Consider the following 18,378-nt stretch of genomic DNA (forward strand, 5'->3'; position numbering starts at 1 on the left):
TGGCATTTGAGTTATGATATAGACCCTAAAACATATGTGACACTGAGTCATGGCATTTAATTTATTATATTTGATATGTGAATGTTTTGTATTTGTTGCGATGCATGTTCAAAATTATATTTTTATTTGTTATAAAGTCTGCTAAAGATTATTTTCTATTTCTAAATGCTTGCTTTTTTTCTTGTGTCTCACCGTATGCTTATTATATTATGACTATCATTTTGTTTACTTTTTTTGCCAACTCAAACTTGTAGTGACGCTTTACTTTGAGGTTGCCAAAAATTTGGCGACAAACGTAAACGCATCATTTTGGTGTTGGCGACAATTTTAAAAATCGCGCCAAGGCCGCACCGCATACTAGGATTTTACCTCCGCAGTGTTTTAGTAAAATGAAAATCTTAAAATAAAAACACCGCTGACAGAGAGACATTTGGAGGAAACTTTATGAATTGCAACAACACCGATGAAACGGGATATCGAAGCATTAATCAAGCAAAACCAATGTCAAATTTCACATTAAAACTAAAGTAGCGGCTACCATCTCCCTCCAGTATTGTAAGTTCTTTTTTTTTTTTTTTTTTTTTTTTTTTTTTTTACGTTCTCCTCCACTCGAATATGTCCATATGGAAGCGCAAAATTGGAATATATTTTAATGCATATTTCCTATTTTGTAAAACGTTAACAAATTTTTGATTAACACAATCAACAATTTCAAACCGAGTGGTATGAAAAAATAAACATTCATATCTCCAGCGCGCGAGACTCTGTATCGGAAATTCTAAAGATAGGCTTTTTCTAAATATTTTGTGGCATTGTTGTTGACTTGTGGTTTAAGTGCGAAGGGAAGGATATTAAATAAATTATGTTAACTAAAGTTAACATACAAAACGATAATAAACAGACCCTTTGGGCTTAATATAAAATGTAAAAGCATTCACATATTTTTTGAATTTTTATAAACTGGAAATAAACTGTGTTTTTCTTTATTAAATATTGATTTTTTATTCATAATTTTGTAGCACTTTTTTCAATTGTTGTTAAATATGGAATTCATATTTTAGTATTGAGTTGAATGCAAAAAAATAGCGATTTATCGGTGAAATTTGTTAGAACTTGGAATGCAAACAAAAACACGCATACTAAACTGGCGACGCTGTATATATGAAGAATGCATGATTTACCTGAACACATTTATACGCATAGTTGCCAGATGTTAGCACATTCTAAAAATTGGATTATTTTCACTGTCGTGTTACGTAAGTACCTCGTTTTGCCTTGTGAATGTTTTGGGCTTTACCAAAGCTTTAATTTGACTGGAAAATTTATTTTATGTTTTCCCCCCGAAAGCGGTATTAAGTTTATCTTACTGTAGATTTTGTGTAAACGTCAATCTTGAACTGTTATTAACTGTTTCACTTACAGCTACATATGAGTTTGTATTCAGTATAGTTCAGAGGATAAAGGGCAAAAGGTAAGTTTAGAAGTTAAGGGCGATATGCTATCTATCTATCATTAAGAAGCTGGCATTTAGAATAGCTTAGAACCGTTACAGGTTGCAATGTGTTTTGCAGTAATTGACAAAATAACAGATAATAGAACCCGTACATGTATAATAATACTAACTGTTAGTTATTACTTTCAACATTACTTTTTATATTATTATTATTATTGTTACTGTACATTTTATGGTGCTTAATTATTTAATAGCGCAAATTAATTTTTCTATAGGTTCTGATATGGGCTGCAAGAAGCTGTATTTTAAATAATTATCCTAACTAATACTTTTTTTATTTTCTTCAGGATCTCTTTTATTATCTTCTCTTCAGGCCTTATACGAACCTATTCATAAAAATATGTTCACTAATGATACAAAAGAAAACTTGTGTTGTCAAATAGTCATGAAGTCTATTTCTGATGGATTATAAACCCATGCTAGTTTTATTGCAAATGAGGAAGCTAAGGGTTTGGCTAAGGAAGCCGTTTATGATTAAAGTCAGTAATTACGTCCAAGGTTCTCGCAAGTAGCTCTTATTCAACTAGAATGTATTATTTCATTGTTTAAAAAAGGCAACGTTTGGTGGATGGTAGAGGAGTAGTTCGAGTCGGCAGTGTCGTTTGGTTGCTTGGAAAATATATCTTCAGGAGAATATATATCCTATAATATACATGTCTTTTATTGTATAAAGTACAATATGTTTCCAGAGGCTTAGAGAAGGGGTTTCGAAATATCTGCGGCCATCGAAAAAATTTTACATTTACCGTAAATTAATTATGATAACAAAAGTTTGGAAAAAAATAAGATTTTTATGGTTCGGAGTCCAATTTCACATTATTTTTATACCGAAAACGAACGTGAGTTACACACAGGAAATTTAGAAATGTAGCTAATTAATTTACACTGTGATATCAATCTTATTTAAAGATACAAATTTTTTAATTGTCAGTGGTTTTTGTCAAAATGTAGATATCAATTTTTTCGCTCTGTTTGGATTCAAATTCTTTTACTCGTAGCTAAAAAGTAATAAATCTGATAAAAAAAAGCCAGGATGTCTATGAAAACATGCAATTGGTAATGAAGATATTTTCTTGTAATATTCCTCCAAATATACATACTTTATAAAACACGAAAAGCTATATGGTGTGGTAAATGAAAGGTGTAGTAAGATACAACGATGTTTATAATTGTTTTCTTACAAATGTGTATTTTTCTATGTCTCATAATAAAATATAACAAATATAAGAGAGGTGGTTATCGTCATTATAATTTTTGACAAATTTTTTTCCTTCTTCGGAAATTTAAGTACCTTTTTATTTTCTATTTTTAAAGTTTGTTATTTAGTGATTATTTTAATATATCATAAATATTTTAATAAATATCAGTCTAAAGTGTTTCATATTTAGCTGTCAATATGCTCGCATTACAAAGTAAGAAACTTCCTTTTTAATAGGGAATAATTCAAAATTTCAGTCAACCTTGAACTGAATTCTTATGTTACTAGATATATAACAAACCTTGAATTAGAGAATACACTCAGTTACTTGGATCAAAGATACCTGTATGATACACTATAATCTCCTAAGATATGCTTAGGAGCTTGTTACACTGCTTGCTTTTCTAAGAACTGAGATATGTTTAGAACTTAGAAAAAAGTGCAGACAAGGATAAAAGAAAAGTAGCGTTTTTTCCCCGATAAATAGCGTAAATCTTTATAAATATTAGGGATAGTTATCTTTCAATTAAAACTTTTAAATGCAATATGGGCAATAAATGCTATCATAAAAACGTTTTTCGTGTGTCATAAAACATTTTCGTATCATCTTGGGCAGATTGTAAGTTAAAAATATCGAAAATTAAGGATTCATTACACATTGAAAAAAAATCGATTTATATTTTATTAATATTTTCTAATGTATTTATTATTGATTTTAATGGTATTCAACCTCAAAATATGGTTAATTATGTTAAAGAATAAATATGCGAAATTGAAATCGATCAACGAATAATCGCGAAACAAAAAATTGTCTTGGGAAAAATAAGTTTAAAGTTTCCGAATACTATTATTTTCATATTTAATAGTGGCATCAGTACCTTGGTTAATATGATTCAGAAAGGGGAAGAGGGAAAACTGCAACGGGAAAGGAAGATCGAAGTGAAAAAAATATGTATGACATGGACGCACTCGCCTCATGAATCTTTGCGTTTAAAAAAAACTTGCTTTCAAAAATAAGATTAATTAAACCATTCTGTGACAAATCATTAGGCTATCGAAAAATTTCAATTTTTTCCTAGCAATCAACTAGTTAACATCAATACTGAACAGTAAAATGTATTGAGTTCCCTGTGTGCTTTGACAAGATAACATCGATAATAACGCATCAAAAGTTTTTGAGACAAATCATTGGTGAATTAAAACAAGGGTTGAACGTTGCACATGATGTTTAGTCATTTGAATGTAAAGTATTATTCGACTCTTCAAAAAATCGGAATTTGCGAGTATTCTTAAGAAACTGCTTTGCAATGAAAATATTGAAATTGTAAAAGTATTGTTCATAAATTGCAAATTTACTTCATACATTCATATTGTTATAACAGCTTATTATCCACAAAAACGTGTATATTCATATACAGATTTGAAGGAATAAAAGAATTTTCGATATATACAAGTGGAATATTTATAAGAAAATCGGAAAACATTAAGGTACTTAATTTAATAATTGTTTTATTTGCATCTAGACATAAATTTTGCAAAGAATATTGATTTCACAATCGTTCATTAAATAGGACTTCTTAGCGAATGTTAGGTAGTCTTTGGATTTCACTGTGGAGTGAAGTCTAATCTTGAATTTTATACTACATTATTAGCTTCCCCCAAAACAGAATCAAGAATGTCTCTTGACGAAGCATCCCTTATCTGGCTATCTTGTGCTACAGACCCTGCGAATATAAAATATCAATCATTAAATTAACAGTAAGTAATGCTAATGAAGAAATTTCAAAATGAGATGAAATTATGTTAAAGTAACACATTCAAAAACAAAAATTGGATAAATTATTGTCTCGCTTGCCTGATTGAATCAGAGCAAGTCCACTAATTTTATCATAGCAAAGAACGGAAGTTTGCGTCTATCTTTGGAATGGGCCTTGATCACCATGCAGTGTACACTATGCCTAAGCTTGATTATAATTAATAGTATTTTAGGGAACATGTCCATGTATCTCTCACCTTCTGCTCCTACTGCCAATCCATGCGAAAGTACATACGATTTGCCGTGAATTTTGACTGCCCCAAATCCGCGCAGACACTATACTCTTAAAACTATTCATGCCTTCTCTGGAATACGAATCAGCCCTATAAACGCTACAACAGTCAGGAGCACCAAACCACTGTTGCGATCAAGGCGCTGCATAAAAATATTCAAGACATTGTAGGATCACTTGCTTATCTTCTAAACGACAACTGTACGTGTCGTAAATTCGTGTATAAACTACACAGGAGAAGGGTTAAAATTACCCTTTATTAAACTCTAAAATTCACAATGCTTGAGCATAATGCTAAAACACTACGCCTCACTTGGACGGTAACAGGAACTAAACTAAAATTCGAAAATATTCACAAGTAGTAGAAACTAAGCTACAGAGTTCAGAAAACTCTTGCTAATTAAAACCGCGTCGAATGTAGTGGCATCAAACAATAGTAATGATATAAGCTATGATTTTTGTTACAATTTACATATTTAGTAGTGTTTTCCGTTAACAAGATTACCGGAATCTCTCACTCCCTAGTTTAAAGGGAACACTTCAAGGAAGTGCTTTGCATCGCCCAGGATTTTGCAGCAGCAGCACAGATCGGAATCATTTTAAAAAAGACAGCTTCCTGCAGCCAAAAGCAGAACATATGCGAGAATTTATTTTGCGCTATTAAACTATTAAGTACAATAAATTGTGCAGTAATAATAATAATAAAATTAATAATTTTGAAATTAATAACTAACAATAATTATTAGCACACCTGTACGGGTTTTAAGCTACACTACATGCCAGCTCCTAAAAGAGAGGCAGATGACATATCTCCCTTAACTTCTGAACCTTTCCTCTCTGAACTATAATGAATACAATATTATATGTAGCTGTAAATATAAGCTATGATTTATAAACAGTTCAGCTTGACTTTACACAAACTCTACAGTAAGAAATATTTAATAGCTGTTGCCTAGCGGAAAACGTAAAATAAATTTTCCAGTCAAAATAAAGCATTAAAGCTTTGGTACAGCCCAAATTATTCACCAAGAAAATGAGTTACTTAATATCATAGTAAAAATAATTAATTTTTTAGAATATGCCAAAGTATGGCAACTACTTTATTTTTTTTTTAGAATATGCCAAAGTATGGCAACAAAATTGTATACTCAGGGGTATACAATTTTTCAGTCAATTATGTATCCTTCATGAAAGCAACATAGCCAGTTTACTACGCGTTCCTTTTGTTCCATTCCGAGATCTAATGAATTTTATTGAGAGATCGCGATGTCTTTTTACTTCAAATCAATTTTAAAATATCACCTCTAAATATAACAGCAATGGAAAAAAGCGCGGCCAACGTAAGAATAAAAAACATGTATAATTCAAAAGTGTAAATTAAAAACAAATAAGATTAATAAAGGAAAAAAACAAAGCGATTAATTACCAAATGTAATGCATACATAAATCTATATCTATTTATCAATATTTCTTTCTGCATACACGCACACTCTCTCTATATATATATGTATAATCATTACTTAAAAGAAGAAAATAGAGTAATTACTTAATATGTAGCATAAAATTTAACACACTTCACCATAATAAAGCAAATTTAAGTACATTAAAGAGGAATAATATATTTTAGCACATTTTAAATAACGGAAAAATCTAATAATTATGCTTACATAATTAAAATAAAATTATTTTGTAATTGATATAAGCATATATTTAAAATAATAAAGTTACGTACAATTACTTTACTTTCCATCAAAAAATTTATTAATAGAACTCTGTCAATTACAGAAGTCATAAAACATTTACATTTAGTGGGAAAAGTTAGAAAATAGCTCAGCTGTGTTCGTGCTCACAATTTGTTGTTTCACGGAACGTTTAAGCGCTTCAGTAAATGACATCGAGTTAACTAGACCTAAATCAAATGCTGAAAAATCACTAACAAAAAATCGGAAATATTGTCTAATGCAAACAAACGATACGTTAGGATTTTCTTGTAAGACTTCCGGGATCATAAGGATATAGCAATGCCTTTAAATAGGAAAATATATTCCATCAGATTTAGTTAATGCTAAAAGCGAAGCAAAAAAGTGCATCGCTTTAAAGCTTACAATAGCAAATCACTTTTATCAAGGTATGAAAATAATATATTTATCAAAAAAATCAAAACAAAATTATTATTCGAAGGAAGTACCTCATCATAAATTAATGAAATTTGTTAGAATAATAACAAGCACAAAACGTTTCGCGCCACGTTGTTCAGTAAGCTGAACGCTGAGAGTAGCCACAATTATTTTTCGGACATGTGATTTCGATTTACAGTTTCATTGTTTGTCGTCAAATATGTTTCCGGCGGCAATGTATTCCATCATGTGCAATTATCATCGCAATCGACTGGTATGCCGGAGCCTCAGACATGTATCTCGTTTAAAGAGTTATGTTTCCCTGCGTAGACCGCTTGGCGTAGAAGTCGTAGACTAGCAGAGATAAATTTTCGGAAATATATCTCTTAGTGTAGACGTGAATCTATACTATTAAAATATATGCGGTTCTGCCTGTTTTTTGTGGCATTATCTCCTGCGGAACGAGGGAGAGTTGAATGAATTTTCAGAGAGGTTACCCGCGGATTCCATTCGTGGTAAGCCATTTCGATCATTTTCACCTTTGTACAACTTTAATCACCCGAGGTATTAATTAAAAATTTCGAAAGCATTAATTTTCGAACTCATTTTTTCTGCGTGGCAACAGTCACAATGACTGGAGACAAAAATCTGCTTTATTTCAAAATTTAGTAGCAGAAATTATTAATAAGCAATTTTTATATTTTACAAAACGACGGAGATTTGAATGTTGTTAGAGGTGCCCGCAGACTACATTCGTGGTAAGTGATTTCGACCATTCTCAGCTTGGTACAACTTTAATCACCCGAGATATTAATTAAAAACTCAGAAAAAGCTAACTTCTGCCCTAATTTTTTCCGCGGGGCAATAGTCACGCACCCTGGAGATGAAAATCTGCTTTATTTCAAAATTTAGTAGCAGAGATTATTAATAAAATATTTTTATATTTTGGAAAACATGAAAGAAAAATAACATTGCCAAACATTACATATATTGATATATAAATTCATATTATGACGCTGCAGAAAGCAAGCAACTGCATGTGACGTCACTGTACATCGAACATTTTTCCTTAATGTCAGCATTTTAAATAATCTATACCATTGGAATCTGTACCCGTCTGTAGTGTTTTTGTTTGTTTACTTGTGGCATTGTCTCCTCCCGAACGTAGGAGGGTTATGCTTCAAGAGAGGGACCCGCGGATTCCAAAAATTCCTGGAAGCCATTTGGACAAGTCTCATCTTCTTACGATTTTAATCACCCGAGATATTAACTAACAACTCTGATAACGCTAATTTTCGCACTTATTTTTTCCCGAGTGGCAACAGTTGCCCACGCTGGGGATAACAATATGTTTTATTTCGAAAGGTAGTGGGTGTCATTGATAGCTTTGAATGACAGAGTTTGTTAAAAAATATACGCTTTGCAAAATATTAAATAAAAATAGGATTGCCAGCCATTAAATATATTATTATTATATAAGGTTATATTCTGACGTTGAAGAAAGTATGCGGATTGCGTGTGACGCCATTGCGCGCCGAATATTTTTCGTCTATGTCAGCATTTTAAATAAGTAGTTGCTGTTGGAAACCTTTTTGCTTCAGGTTAGGATAGTTGAGTAGATATGTTACGGCCACGTTCATTCTTTTACTGATATTACGAAAACGCTATTATATTATATTAAATTTAAATCATGACGTTATACGCGATCTGAAATGGTTTTGTTTTCTGGTTTCGCAAGAAAAAAATTACTAATTGGTTGTTGCTCGGAAGAATAAACTCATTTTATTGATACGGTTTTTTACGCATTTCGTTTCCGGAGAGTATAGAACTTGTAAATTTTCCTTTTGCCACAGCTTGCAACTTTCTGTACAGTGCACTAAATTAATTGTTCATTTTATTTTCACTTTTTTCACTTCATTTTAATAATTTTATATACAAGTATTTAATTTATTTTATTGCATAGTTCCTTTTTGAGTACAGTTTAAACTTTTATAAGTATTCAATGTGTTTTATTTGAATTATAATTTTGGTACAGTATTGTTTGTTTTTGAAGTCATTAAAATACCAAAACGCAAAAGAAGCATTACAAGACATGCGTTAAGAATACGAAGAGCTGAAGAACAAAAGTTACGGCGAGCTATAGAAAATGAACAAAAAACCATAAGGAAAGAGAGCAGGAAAGAAACAAAAGGAAACTTTGCGTGCTCAAGAAACTGAAGAAGAAACGACTAGGATACTGACTAGTCAAGCACAATAGCAAAAACACTGAAGAAACTAAAGAAGAAACGGCGAAGGATACTCAGCAGGCAAGCACATCGACAAGAAATCTTTCGTGCCAAAGGAACTGAAGCAAAGTAGGAGGTTCATCGGACAAGCAGAAAAACAAGTAAATGTGATTTACGGGCTTACACTTTAAAAACCTAAAGCAGGAACGAGTAGGAGGTTCATCAAACAAGTGGAACAGAAACAGACAACACCTGATGAAGAGACAGAAGAAGTTACAAGCAGAAGAAGGACACATGACTCTCAGAACGATCGCGAGATTGGAGTGAAAAAATTAGAACAGGATGCCAATAAACGACGAATGAAAGACGCTTCACAGACCGATCTGAAGAAACAATGGCTATATGAGAAGAAAGGCTTCGCATGGACACGGCACGACATTTACCTAGCACTCTTCATAATGCAAGAAAATATGGATTGAAAGTTTACATTGAGCAGCGCGATGTCGATTCAATGGAAGCTTGTTGCGATCTCTACAATGGACTTTTCTTTCCAGTAGAAATGAACACGGAAGACACGTGCACTGCTGTCACAATAGGTAAATTTTAGAAGCTGAAACAAGATATTCAGAAGAATGGCGTAATGTAATGAATAGGAACCACGAATTTTCTTACGGGCTTTTGCTTACACACGTAGTGATAACTGTCTTCTTAGATTTGTATCTCTGAGTGCCAATATAGAAATGTCTACAGTTTCAGGTCCCTATTGTTTAAAAATTCATGGTGCCATATATCATCAAGCGAACCACATTACTTCATCCTGATCCCAAATAGCACGAACATCTCTATGTTTTAAATTTGGATCAATCCCTCAGGCTGAGAATGAATATACTTAAAAATGTTGCTATGAATCCTGAACTTCTGGCACATCTGGATGTAGTTTTAAGTAATGTGAATACATATGAAGAAGACTGCAAGATGCTAAAAACATTTGAAGAAGGAACTCTATGAGAAAAGGTACTGAAATTCCTGCTGCTATCCATATGTACATCAAGTGTTGTTACAAGTGAGCACAGAGGATGTTGCAACGCTCCGAAACAAAATGAAGTTACAGTTACTTTCAAGAATGCAGATGACGTCCCTATATAAAACAGTGATATTGCAATTTATTAAAGATGTGTTGGTCTCATTGATATCAGTACCTTATATCCTAATATGAAGCCGAAGATATATGTAGCTTCCTTTCATCATGATGATCAAGGATTGAGAGTTTGACAGCAGTATACAGAGAAGTACTTTTACAATCACAGATTGTCTATACGACAATATTGGTACAATCCGTATTTTGTATGACCGAAAATTGTTAATCAAGCCAAAATAAAGCTGAAAAGTTTCATATTGAAATATTGTGGTACATTTTCCCATGAGATATACATAGAACTTATAAATTTTACTTAGGTCCTAGCCCGCTAGTTTACATTAATATCTGTAAACGCATGTTTTCATGTCGGAAGCGAAAAAGGAATGGAAACATCCAGTGTGCAAAGCATGAAGAAGCAGTTAATTTAGCGAACCAAGAGTAAAAAATATTGCAAAAGAGATAATTCGACTCACAAATTTTAATGCAAAAATTCCTCTTTCAAGTTTCACAATATGAACTCAGTTTTTATGAATGTACCAAAACTATGTGTACAAATTAGAAAAATCTGATTACTTAGTAGGGATTTATATTTATTTTAAATAACTAATTTTATTTAATTTTACATTCTTTCCTATACGCCTTCATTACCCTAATTATCAATGCCAGAATATTTAAATTTGGTAGCCCGCGTGAAGAAATGCAAATTCTACCTTGTGGAGAAAGAGTTTAAATACCGAGTTTCAGAAGGAAAGTTAGGGAGTTCAGGCTATTGCCGTCACTTCTGTAGACTGAGCTTCTACTTTCGCAGTTATTGCTGGTTTACGTGGCATAACAGCATTTACTTTGCTGGTACTAGTTTTGACGCGGTTATAATTAACAGGAGGTTTCTAAGCTCTGTAGCTTAGTTTCCCCTACTTGTGAATAGTACCGAAGGTGGTGGAAGACCTAAGCACACCAGAAGTCGACCTCCAGCATCAAAAGCAAGGCAAAGAGCCAAGCTGGAAAACCTCTTTCTTGCAGGTTTCCGAATCAGAAGAGACGACATCATCAAAGGCGGTTTCGGCCCCACCAACGCTTCCAGCACTGGAAAAAAGGTAAAGAACCGACCAGATGACAAGGCCACTGACAACCCGAAGAGTTCCAAAGAACAGAATCCCTCGACAAATGGAAGGTCCACGGGGAAAAAAAATAGGGATGAAGGATCGCCGAGGAGAAAGGCCGCAACTAAGAAAAAGGATGTCCGTGCCCTGCGAAGGTCTTGCATCAGACAAGACTAGAATAGCGCAAGGATTCGGTACACGGCAAAGAAGAGAGCCAAGGCCAACTCCAACGAGTGGAAGGAAAGTAGAGATAAAAATCTCCAATCTGAATAACTTCACATGAAAAGACTTCTGCAGTAAAAGGATGGCTGAATACCAAGCAGCGAAAAACAATAGCTGAATATCAAGCAACGAAAAACAATAGCTGAATATCAAGCAACGAAAACCAATAGCTGAATATCAAGCAACGAAAAACAAAGATGAGTGAATTTTTCAAAAAATATTTTCTGTTTGTAAAGTTACATGAAAACCTTTCAAACACTATATTACATTGTCAATTGCCTCGGTTGAGGACTAAAGTAATTTTAGTTTTATTTGGCGAAAGTACAAAGCTACAGCGTATTGTAGAAATATAATGTTTATGTAAAGAACTAGTAGTTCGGAAACATAAAGAGGATGGCCTGGAAGAAGACTATACTGAACCACAAACACTTGGGAAAAATAGAGGCGTTTTCAGAAATGTTTTTTTTTTAATCGAGCGGGTCCGTTGGACTCAGCGTGCGCGCTCGCGGATTAAGATGATGTTAAAAACTTTACATTTTATAAGCAAAAAATTATTTTGAAGAATTTATAAAATTTACCAAAAAGTATGATTAAAAAAATCAGAAAACATTTGCGAATTTATTTTGATTAAACAGAATTTCGATTTGTGAAAGAAGGAAATGGTAAATTTAATAAAAAAGAGAGATTAAGGAACATATATACAAATTTAATTAACACTGAGGAGGTAAAATTTTGAGAGCTTGTATCTTGAAACCTGCTCCTGAGATTTTTTCAAATCTAGGCACTTTGGTGTAATTCGAGTCGAAGAATTGAAATATAGAAAAAAAGCCTGGTATATTATTTCAGAAAAAAATCTACTTTGTGTCAAAATACCTACTATGTCTTGATAATGCTACATATAAATCTAATATATATTTTAAATCTCGCTTTCAAGACATGGAAAACGCAAGATAAATTTCGTCAGTCGGCCCGGGAGAACTGGATATACTGGGTGTATCAGTACAGCGGTGGCAAACTTTCAGGAGAGATAGAGTATACCTAGAACATTGGAAATCGCATAGCAATGTATGCTTTCCTGGCGGGGTAGTGACGACACAAAACGCAAAAGAGGAAGGATACAAACAGTCAGGAAAAACATGTTTCGTTATGTTTAAAACAGCAGAAACCTTTAAATCAGAACAAAAACAAGCAATGATCGTCATTAAAGAAGGTGTTCGAAAGTACGAACCCCTGACACTGATAGAAGTTTCATTTATGTAGCGCATGGAAGATCTCAACCACGAATGGAAGATGCACGACGCACGGCTCCTGCATCACGGTCCCGGGTCGTAATTTAAAACACCTTTGATGATGATCGTTGTCTCTTTATGTTGAGTTTCTTGTGTGTGCAGAGTACACATCGACGAAAACGTTGGAGAACCATTGATTTAAAGAAAGTAAAAACTATACTGAGTCATCTGAAAGCCTCATTTCGAAACTTGCCAAAATTTCTCAGTCCTGAAACGGAGACATAAATCTGAAACAACTGTAACGCGTGTCAGCAGGGCTCATAGTATTCTCTTATGACTATGAGCTGCAGGTGGACTGAAAGGGGAAAAACATAGTACTTGAACATGTAACTGATTTCTGCGTTCCGGGAAAAATCGAATAAATATATCGTAAATCCGAGTCATTGATTAGGCCTGTATTTTATTCAAAGCGCAAAATTCCACTTAATTTCTAGAAAGAAGCAACGAAATGCATCTTTGTCCCTGAAGAAATTATTTTCGTTTTCTCTGGTCTTTTCCAAAATATGAATATGTATGTCAGTTAAATGAAAGAAATTAAACCCGTTTTTGAAAACAATGTAGTGATGAACAAAAAGCAAAATATTGGTTAGGGTGAACAGAATTTAACATCAATAAGCTCACTGATTAGAACACTAATTTTATTTAAAATTAGCCATCTTAGTGTGGCGCGAATTTAAGGTAAACTAAAATTCAACGATATATATTTTGTGGAAAAATAAAATAAATCGAAATTGAACGCCGTGTTGAAACATCATGAGTAAGTATGCTTTCACAGCACAAAATATACTGTGCATAAAATATTCATTGTTATATCACGAACTACAGTCTCTTACTTTAAAATATTAGCTACACGGCCATTTTCCCCAGAAAAATTACTGAAAACCATGGAATGTATTGTTGTGGGGAGAGAGGGTCAAATTATCTAATGTGCTAAAATCCCATAACTTATTCCCAAGAGCGATGCCGAAAAGCATGACGGGCATAACATTACCCTGCATTACCCAATTTAAATAAACAGACTGCGACAATGAAAAAGAAAAAAGCAATTATTTCAACAATATGAAAATGTAACTCACCGGATAAAATTGCAGCCAGGAATGCGACGAGAACCATTAAGTACACTAGGTAAGCTTCCATCGCAATGGTTTTCCGTTATTTTCTCGGCTCGGTCACAGTAGTTCTACGGAGTAGAGCAGAAATGATCGAAGATATGCGTATGTAGTACTGGTGAACTTTTGCGGTATTTATTGTCCAAGATGATGCATAAAATTTAATATCATGTTGAAGAAAATGATATACGTGAGTTTTCATTGCAACAGATGGACTCATAAAATTGTTTGATAATTGTTTGCTCTTTTGTCATCGGATATGTGAGATGATTGGAGGTATGAATTGATAAGGAAGCACTGCAGAGCTGTTGTAACAGGTGGATCTCGGAAAAATACTTTGTTTTTTCGTTTGTTTGTTCTTCTATCAGGTATTTCATGTCGTATGCCAGTTTTTTTATTACGATACGTACAAAAAATTGGAACAATTATTTCTAGAAATATAGCTGGCATTAAAATCGTTTACTAATTAAAGATAAGTTCTTAATGTTCATGCAGTCCCTTCTGAATATGATTTCAACTAGGTTATTTCTCAATGCAATAACTTATAAAGTTCAAGATTATTTTTCCATAAAGCTGGAATAAACATTGGCAGACCTGGCCCGACAGTACGTAATTACGAGGCAGTACCTCCACCCCTGAAACATTCAAATCCCCAGCTGAGTAAGTAAACTGCATTCTGGTAAGGACGGCTCAAAGAAGAAATTGCAGTAAAATTCCAAATCATAATACACTGTTGGCCATTAAAATTGCAAAACCATAAAGGAAAGGAAATAAAAAAAAAGATATTTATTCTACGTAAAACATTACGACATGAAGACAAAATGATCAAATTTGTAAGCAGTCTGAAGTTTTACAGGGGTGTGATATTAGTAGAGACAGCTGCCTCCCCTGGAAGCACAAACGGCCTTTACCCGGTTAGGCATGGAGTCTAACTAGGCTTTGAAAGAAAAAGGCGACTGATTCCATGCTGCTTCATGTCTATATCAAACTTCGTTAACCGTACTAGCTGGAGAGGTTTGGCGGGCAGGTATCCCAGCAATCCTTGACGAGATGTTTTCAATGGGTGACACATCTGGGGACAGTGCAGACCAAGCCAGCAATCGAATACCCTTTGTGTCGAGGAAATCAGAACACTACATGCAACATGTGCTCTTGCATTATCTTGTTGGCAGGCCTCGAGGATAGAACACAACCACTGGACGTAAGATGTCAGAAATGTACCGATCTGTGTTTAAATTACAGTCGATCGAAACTAGAGATGTATGTGCCGTAAACCCAATGGCTTCCCAAGCCATCATACCAGGTGCATGGTCCATATACGAATATCGAATGCAAGGTGCGTTTTCTTCGGAGCCTTCAGACACGTATACGGGCATGACAATATTGCACGCAGAACCGAGATTCGTCTCAAAAGACGATATTGTGCCACTCTATATCCAGCTAGGTCGTCCGGCGCACTAGAGTCGCCGTGCCTTTCTATGCTGCATTGTCAAAGGAAGACAAAGTAATGATCGCCGTGGTGATAGTTAACGCTGCTGCAGAGATCAACACACCGTACGAGCGGATACAGGGTGTACTGCAGACATACGCATTTCGGATATGTGGCTGTCGCTGCAATTTTCTGGCATCTTGCCTGTCTTTGCTGCTCAGGCTGGGGGAACAATTTTCTTTTCATTGCACCCTCTTCTATTTTTCTTGACTTCCTAGTGAACGTATCCTCCGGAAGTGGTCTCTTTCTCCACTCGGCACTCCTCATGCGATGTCTGCGGGGTGATTCCGTGCTTTTCGCTGCTTGTTCCACATCGTTCGTTCTCTTTTGCTTGCCGGAGAACACTCTTGTCTCTTGCGCTGACTGTAGTAGATTCCTTTTCGCTGACCGATAGTGATATTCTGGTCGCCCTGGTTTTGGCCGAGCGTTGAATCTTCCTCGCCGCTGACCGCTGATGGTACTCTGATTGTTCTGGATCTTCGTCTGAGCGTTGTAGCTTCCTTACAACTGAGCACTGGTGGTACTCTGGTTGTTCGCAGAACCGTATTGAGGATTGTTCTAATCTTGTTTCCTTAAAACTAGCTGCTTTACCTGGCACCTTAACTTCAGTGTTTTTCCGCTTCTGACCTGCGTTCGTCTTGTATCTCTTGTGGTGCTGGGTTGGGATCCCATTTGCTGTTCTTGGCTTGGAATGTTATTTCCGTCGGCATTACTGGAACTCCGTAATAAGTCTTAAAGAAGCGTCATATCACAATGATCATAATACTTTTTAATCTGCTCGTTATTGTCTTTAGATTGTTCACTATTGGCGCTTTTTAAGAATTACTGTGTTTTCCCAAATACGTTGAATGATGAATGGCCAATTAAAGTTAGGAAAAAACTTTAAACCTTTCCTTCGGGGGGGCAGGATACGTTGTGTTTCAATTTTAAAACTTTGTCCCGTGCTTTAAAATTCCATTCCCTCCTCCTTTTATCGTAATAATAGTTTTATTTACTTCTTGCCGTATCAGAAGATTTAATGGCCTCCTCAACTAATTTTTTATATCCGACATGCCAAATACCGGAGCACGCTTTTGGACATAAAATAGTCTATCATGAAGTGTCATTATTTTCTTAATAAAAATAATTCTTGAAGGGTTTTTCCAGCTGTATCGTGTATCATTGTGCGTAATGCAAACTCGCGCCGAATCATCCCAACGGCTGTGATAGTTTTCACGTAACTGCGAATGATTTTAACGATACAGCGATTTACCTTTTCTGCAATTTCAGATTGTGGTCGATAGGTGGTGGTAGTGTATTTAATTATGGCAAAGCACACTAGGGCTATCTGCCTAAGGGGAGGGATGCCTTTCGTGGAGGACTTTCTAAGGGAAACTGGCTCGTATACACGTTACACATGGGGAAAACCACGAAAACGCCCATGTAGCCAGCCCGTTCGCGGGATTCGAACCTCGGACCGAACTACCAGTGTTCAGCGACTTTACCGCTCGGCCGCTGGTGTGCTGTGGTCGATAGGAAACTATACGAATTTGCGATTATTTTGGCGTAAACCCTTTTCAGAGGAATTGCTTCTACCTATTTGTTAAAATTATCAACAATTAAAGCAAATAACGGTGTTGATTATTTTCACTCTGAGGATATGGCTCTGAAAGATAGGTACCTAACAATTCGTTGGGTAAAGTAGCTCTAATTCTATGTAGCTATCGGGCCTGCCAATAATTAACACTATTAGGCATATATGACAGGATCTGACATACTCTTTAACAATTTCTTGCAATTTTGGAAAGAATATCGCCTCTCGTACACGGTTGATCATTTTCCTAATACGAGGTGACCGGAAATCGGCGCATATGTAATTCTTCTCTCAAAAAGAAGTCTCAGAAGAGCTGGGATGACAGGCTGTTATCTGTATCCTGTAGATACGCGTAAATGGTTTCCACTTCCGGGTCCGATTTTAGTTCAGCGATAATAGTATCTGAAGAATCTAAAATTTTTCAAGTCAACGTCCTGCATTTAACTTGATTACCCTGTTCATGTAATTTAATGCAAGGTAGAGCATCCACGACAGGATTAGTTTTACCAGGTAAATGTTTAAATACTAAATTGCATTCTTTCAGATTAAGTGCCATCTTATCACGCGTGGTGACTTTTTTTTTTTTTTTTTTTTTTAAAATCTGAGTAAATACCAGCATGATCAATGTATAACGTTATTGGCTGTTTTACGAAATGTACTCAGTTTTGTACGGCTAGTAAGTTGGTGTTGTTGGTGTACTTAATTATGGCAAAGCACACTAGGGCTATCTGCCTAAGGGGAGGGATGCCTTTCGTGGAGGACTTTCTAAGGGAAACTGGCTCGTATACACGTTACACATGGGGAAAACCACAAAAACGCCCATGCAGCCAGCCGGTTCGCGGGATTCGAACCTCGGACCGAACTACCAGTGTTCAGAGACTTTACCGCTCGGCCGCTGGTGGGCCGTACGACTAGTAAGAACACTAGGTTTTCACGCTCCGAAACTATCTAATTATACCCTCTATGATCCGTAGTGGGTATGCGAAATACTTTGTGATATTATTAAGTTTTTATAGTGTATGACGAAATGCTTTGCTTTGCTTTCAGTAGGGAAAATATCGTTCGTTTTGCGACATAACACAATTGGGCTTGTAAATGGGCTGCTAGAAAGCACAATAATGTCGTTCTTTAACATGTCCGTTACATGTTCTTCAATTATCTGTTCTTTAACTTTGTGATACCGGTACGGCTTAGTCCTACACGTTAAAGTTGTTTTATTGTCCATCGCGTGATTTACTACATGAATGAGGCCAGGCTAATCGCTAATTAAATTACAAAATCACTTACCAATTTTTCCATTTTCTCTACATCCTCGGTCATCAGACCTTTAGTTTCGACGTTGGAGGCTTGAATACAA

The 18,378-nt window shown here is 35.1% G+C and overlaps 1 protein-coding gene and 1 long non-coding RNA gene across 2 annotated transcripts in view; one reads left to right on the forward strand and one right to left on the reverse strand.

Moving 5' to 3' along the window:
* Nucleotides 1-18,378, forward strand: part of LOC118186526 (carbonic anhydrase-related protein 10-like) — an 850,161-nt gene that overhangs the window by 291,030 nt on the left and 540,753 nt on the right. The gene's annotated exons all lie outside the window — the stretch shown is intronic.
* LOC118192585 (uncharacterized) lies at nucleotides 4,201-16,916 on the reverse strand. The gene is made up of 2 exons (XR_004758779.2): nucleotides 13,927-16,916; nucleotides 4,201-4,435 (listed from the first exon to the last, which is right to left on the reverse strand). It is a non-coding gene; the product is annotated as an uncharacterized LOC118192585 (long non-coding RNA).

Source organism: Stegodyphus dumicola, chromosome 7, assembly GCF_044657685.1.
Source record: "Stegodyphus dumicola isolate Sdum_Otavi_A_Nest chromosome 7, ASM4465768v1".
In the NCBI taxonomy this organism is placed as follows: Eukaryota; Metazoa; Arthropoda; class Arachnida; order Araneae; family Eresidae; genus Stegodyphus; species Stegodyphus dumicola.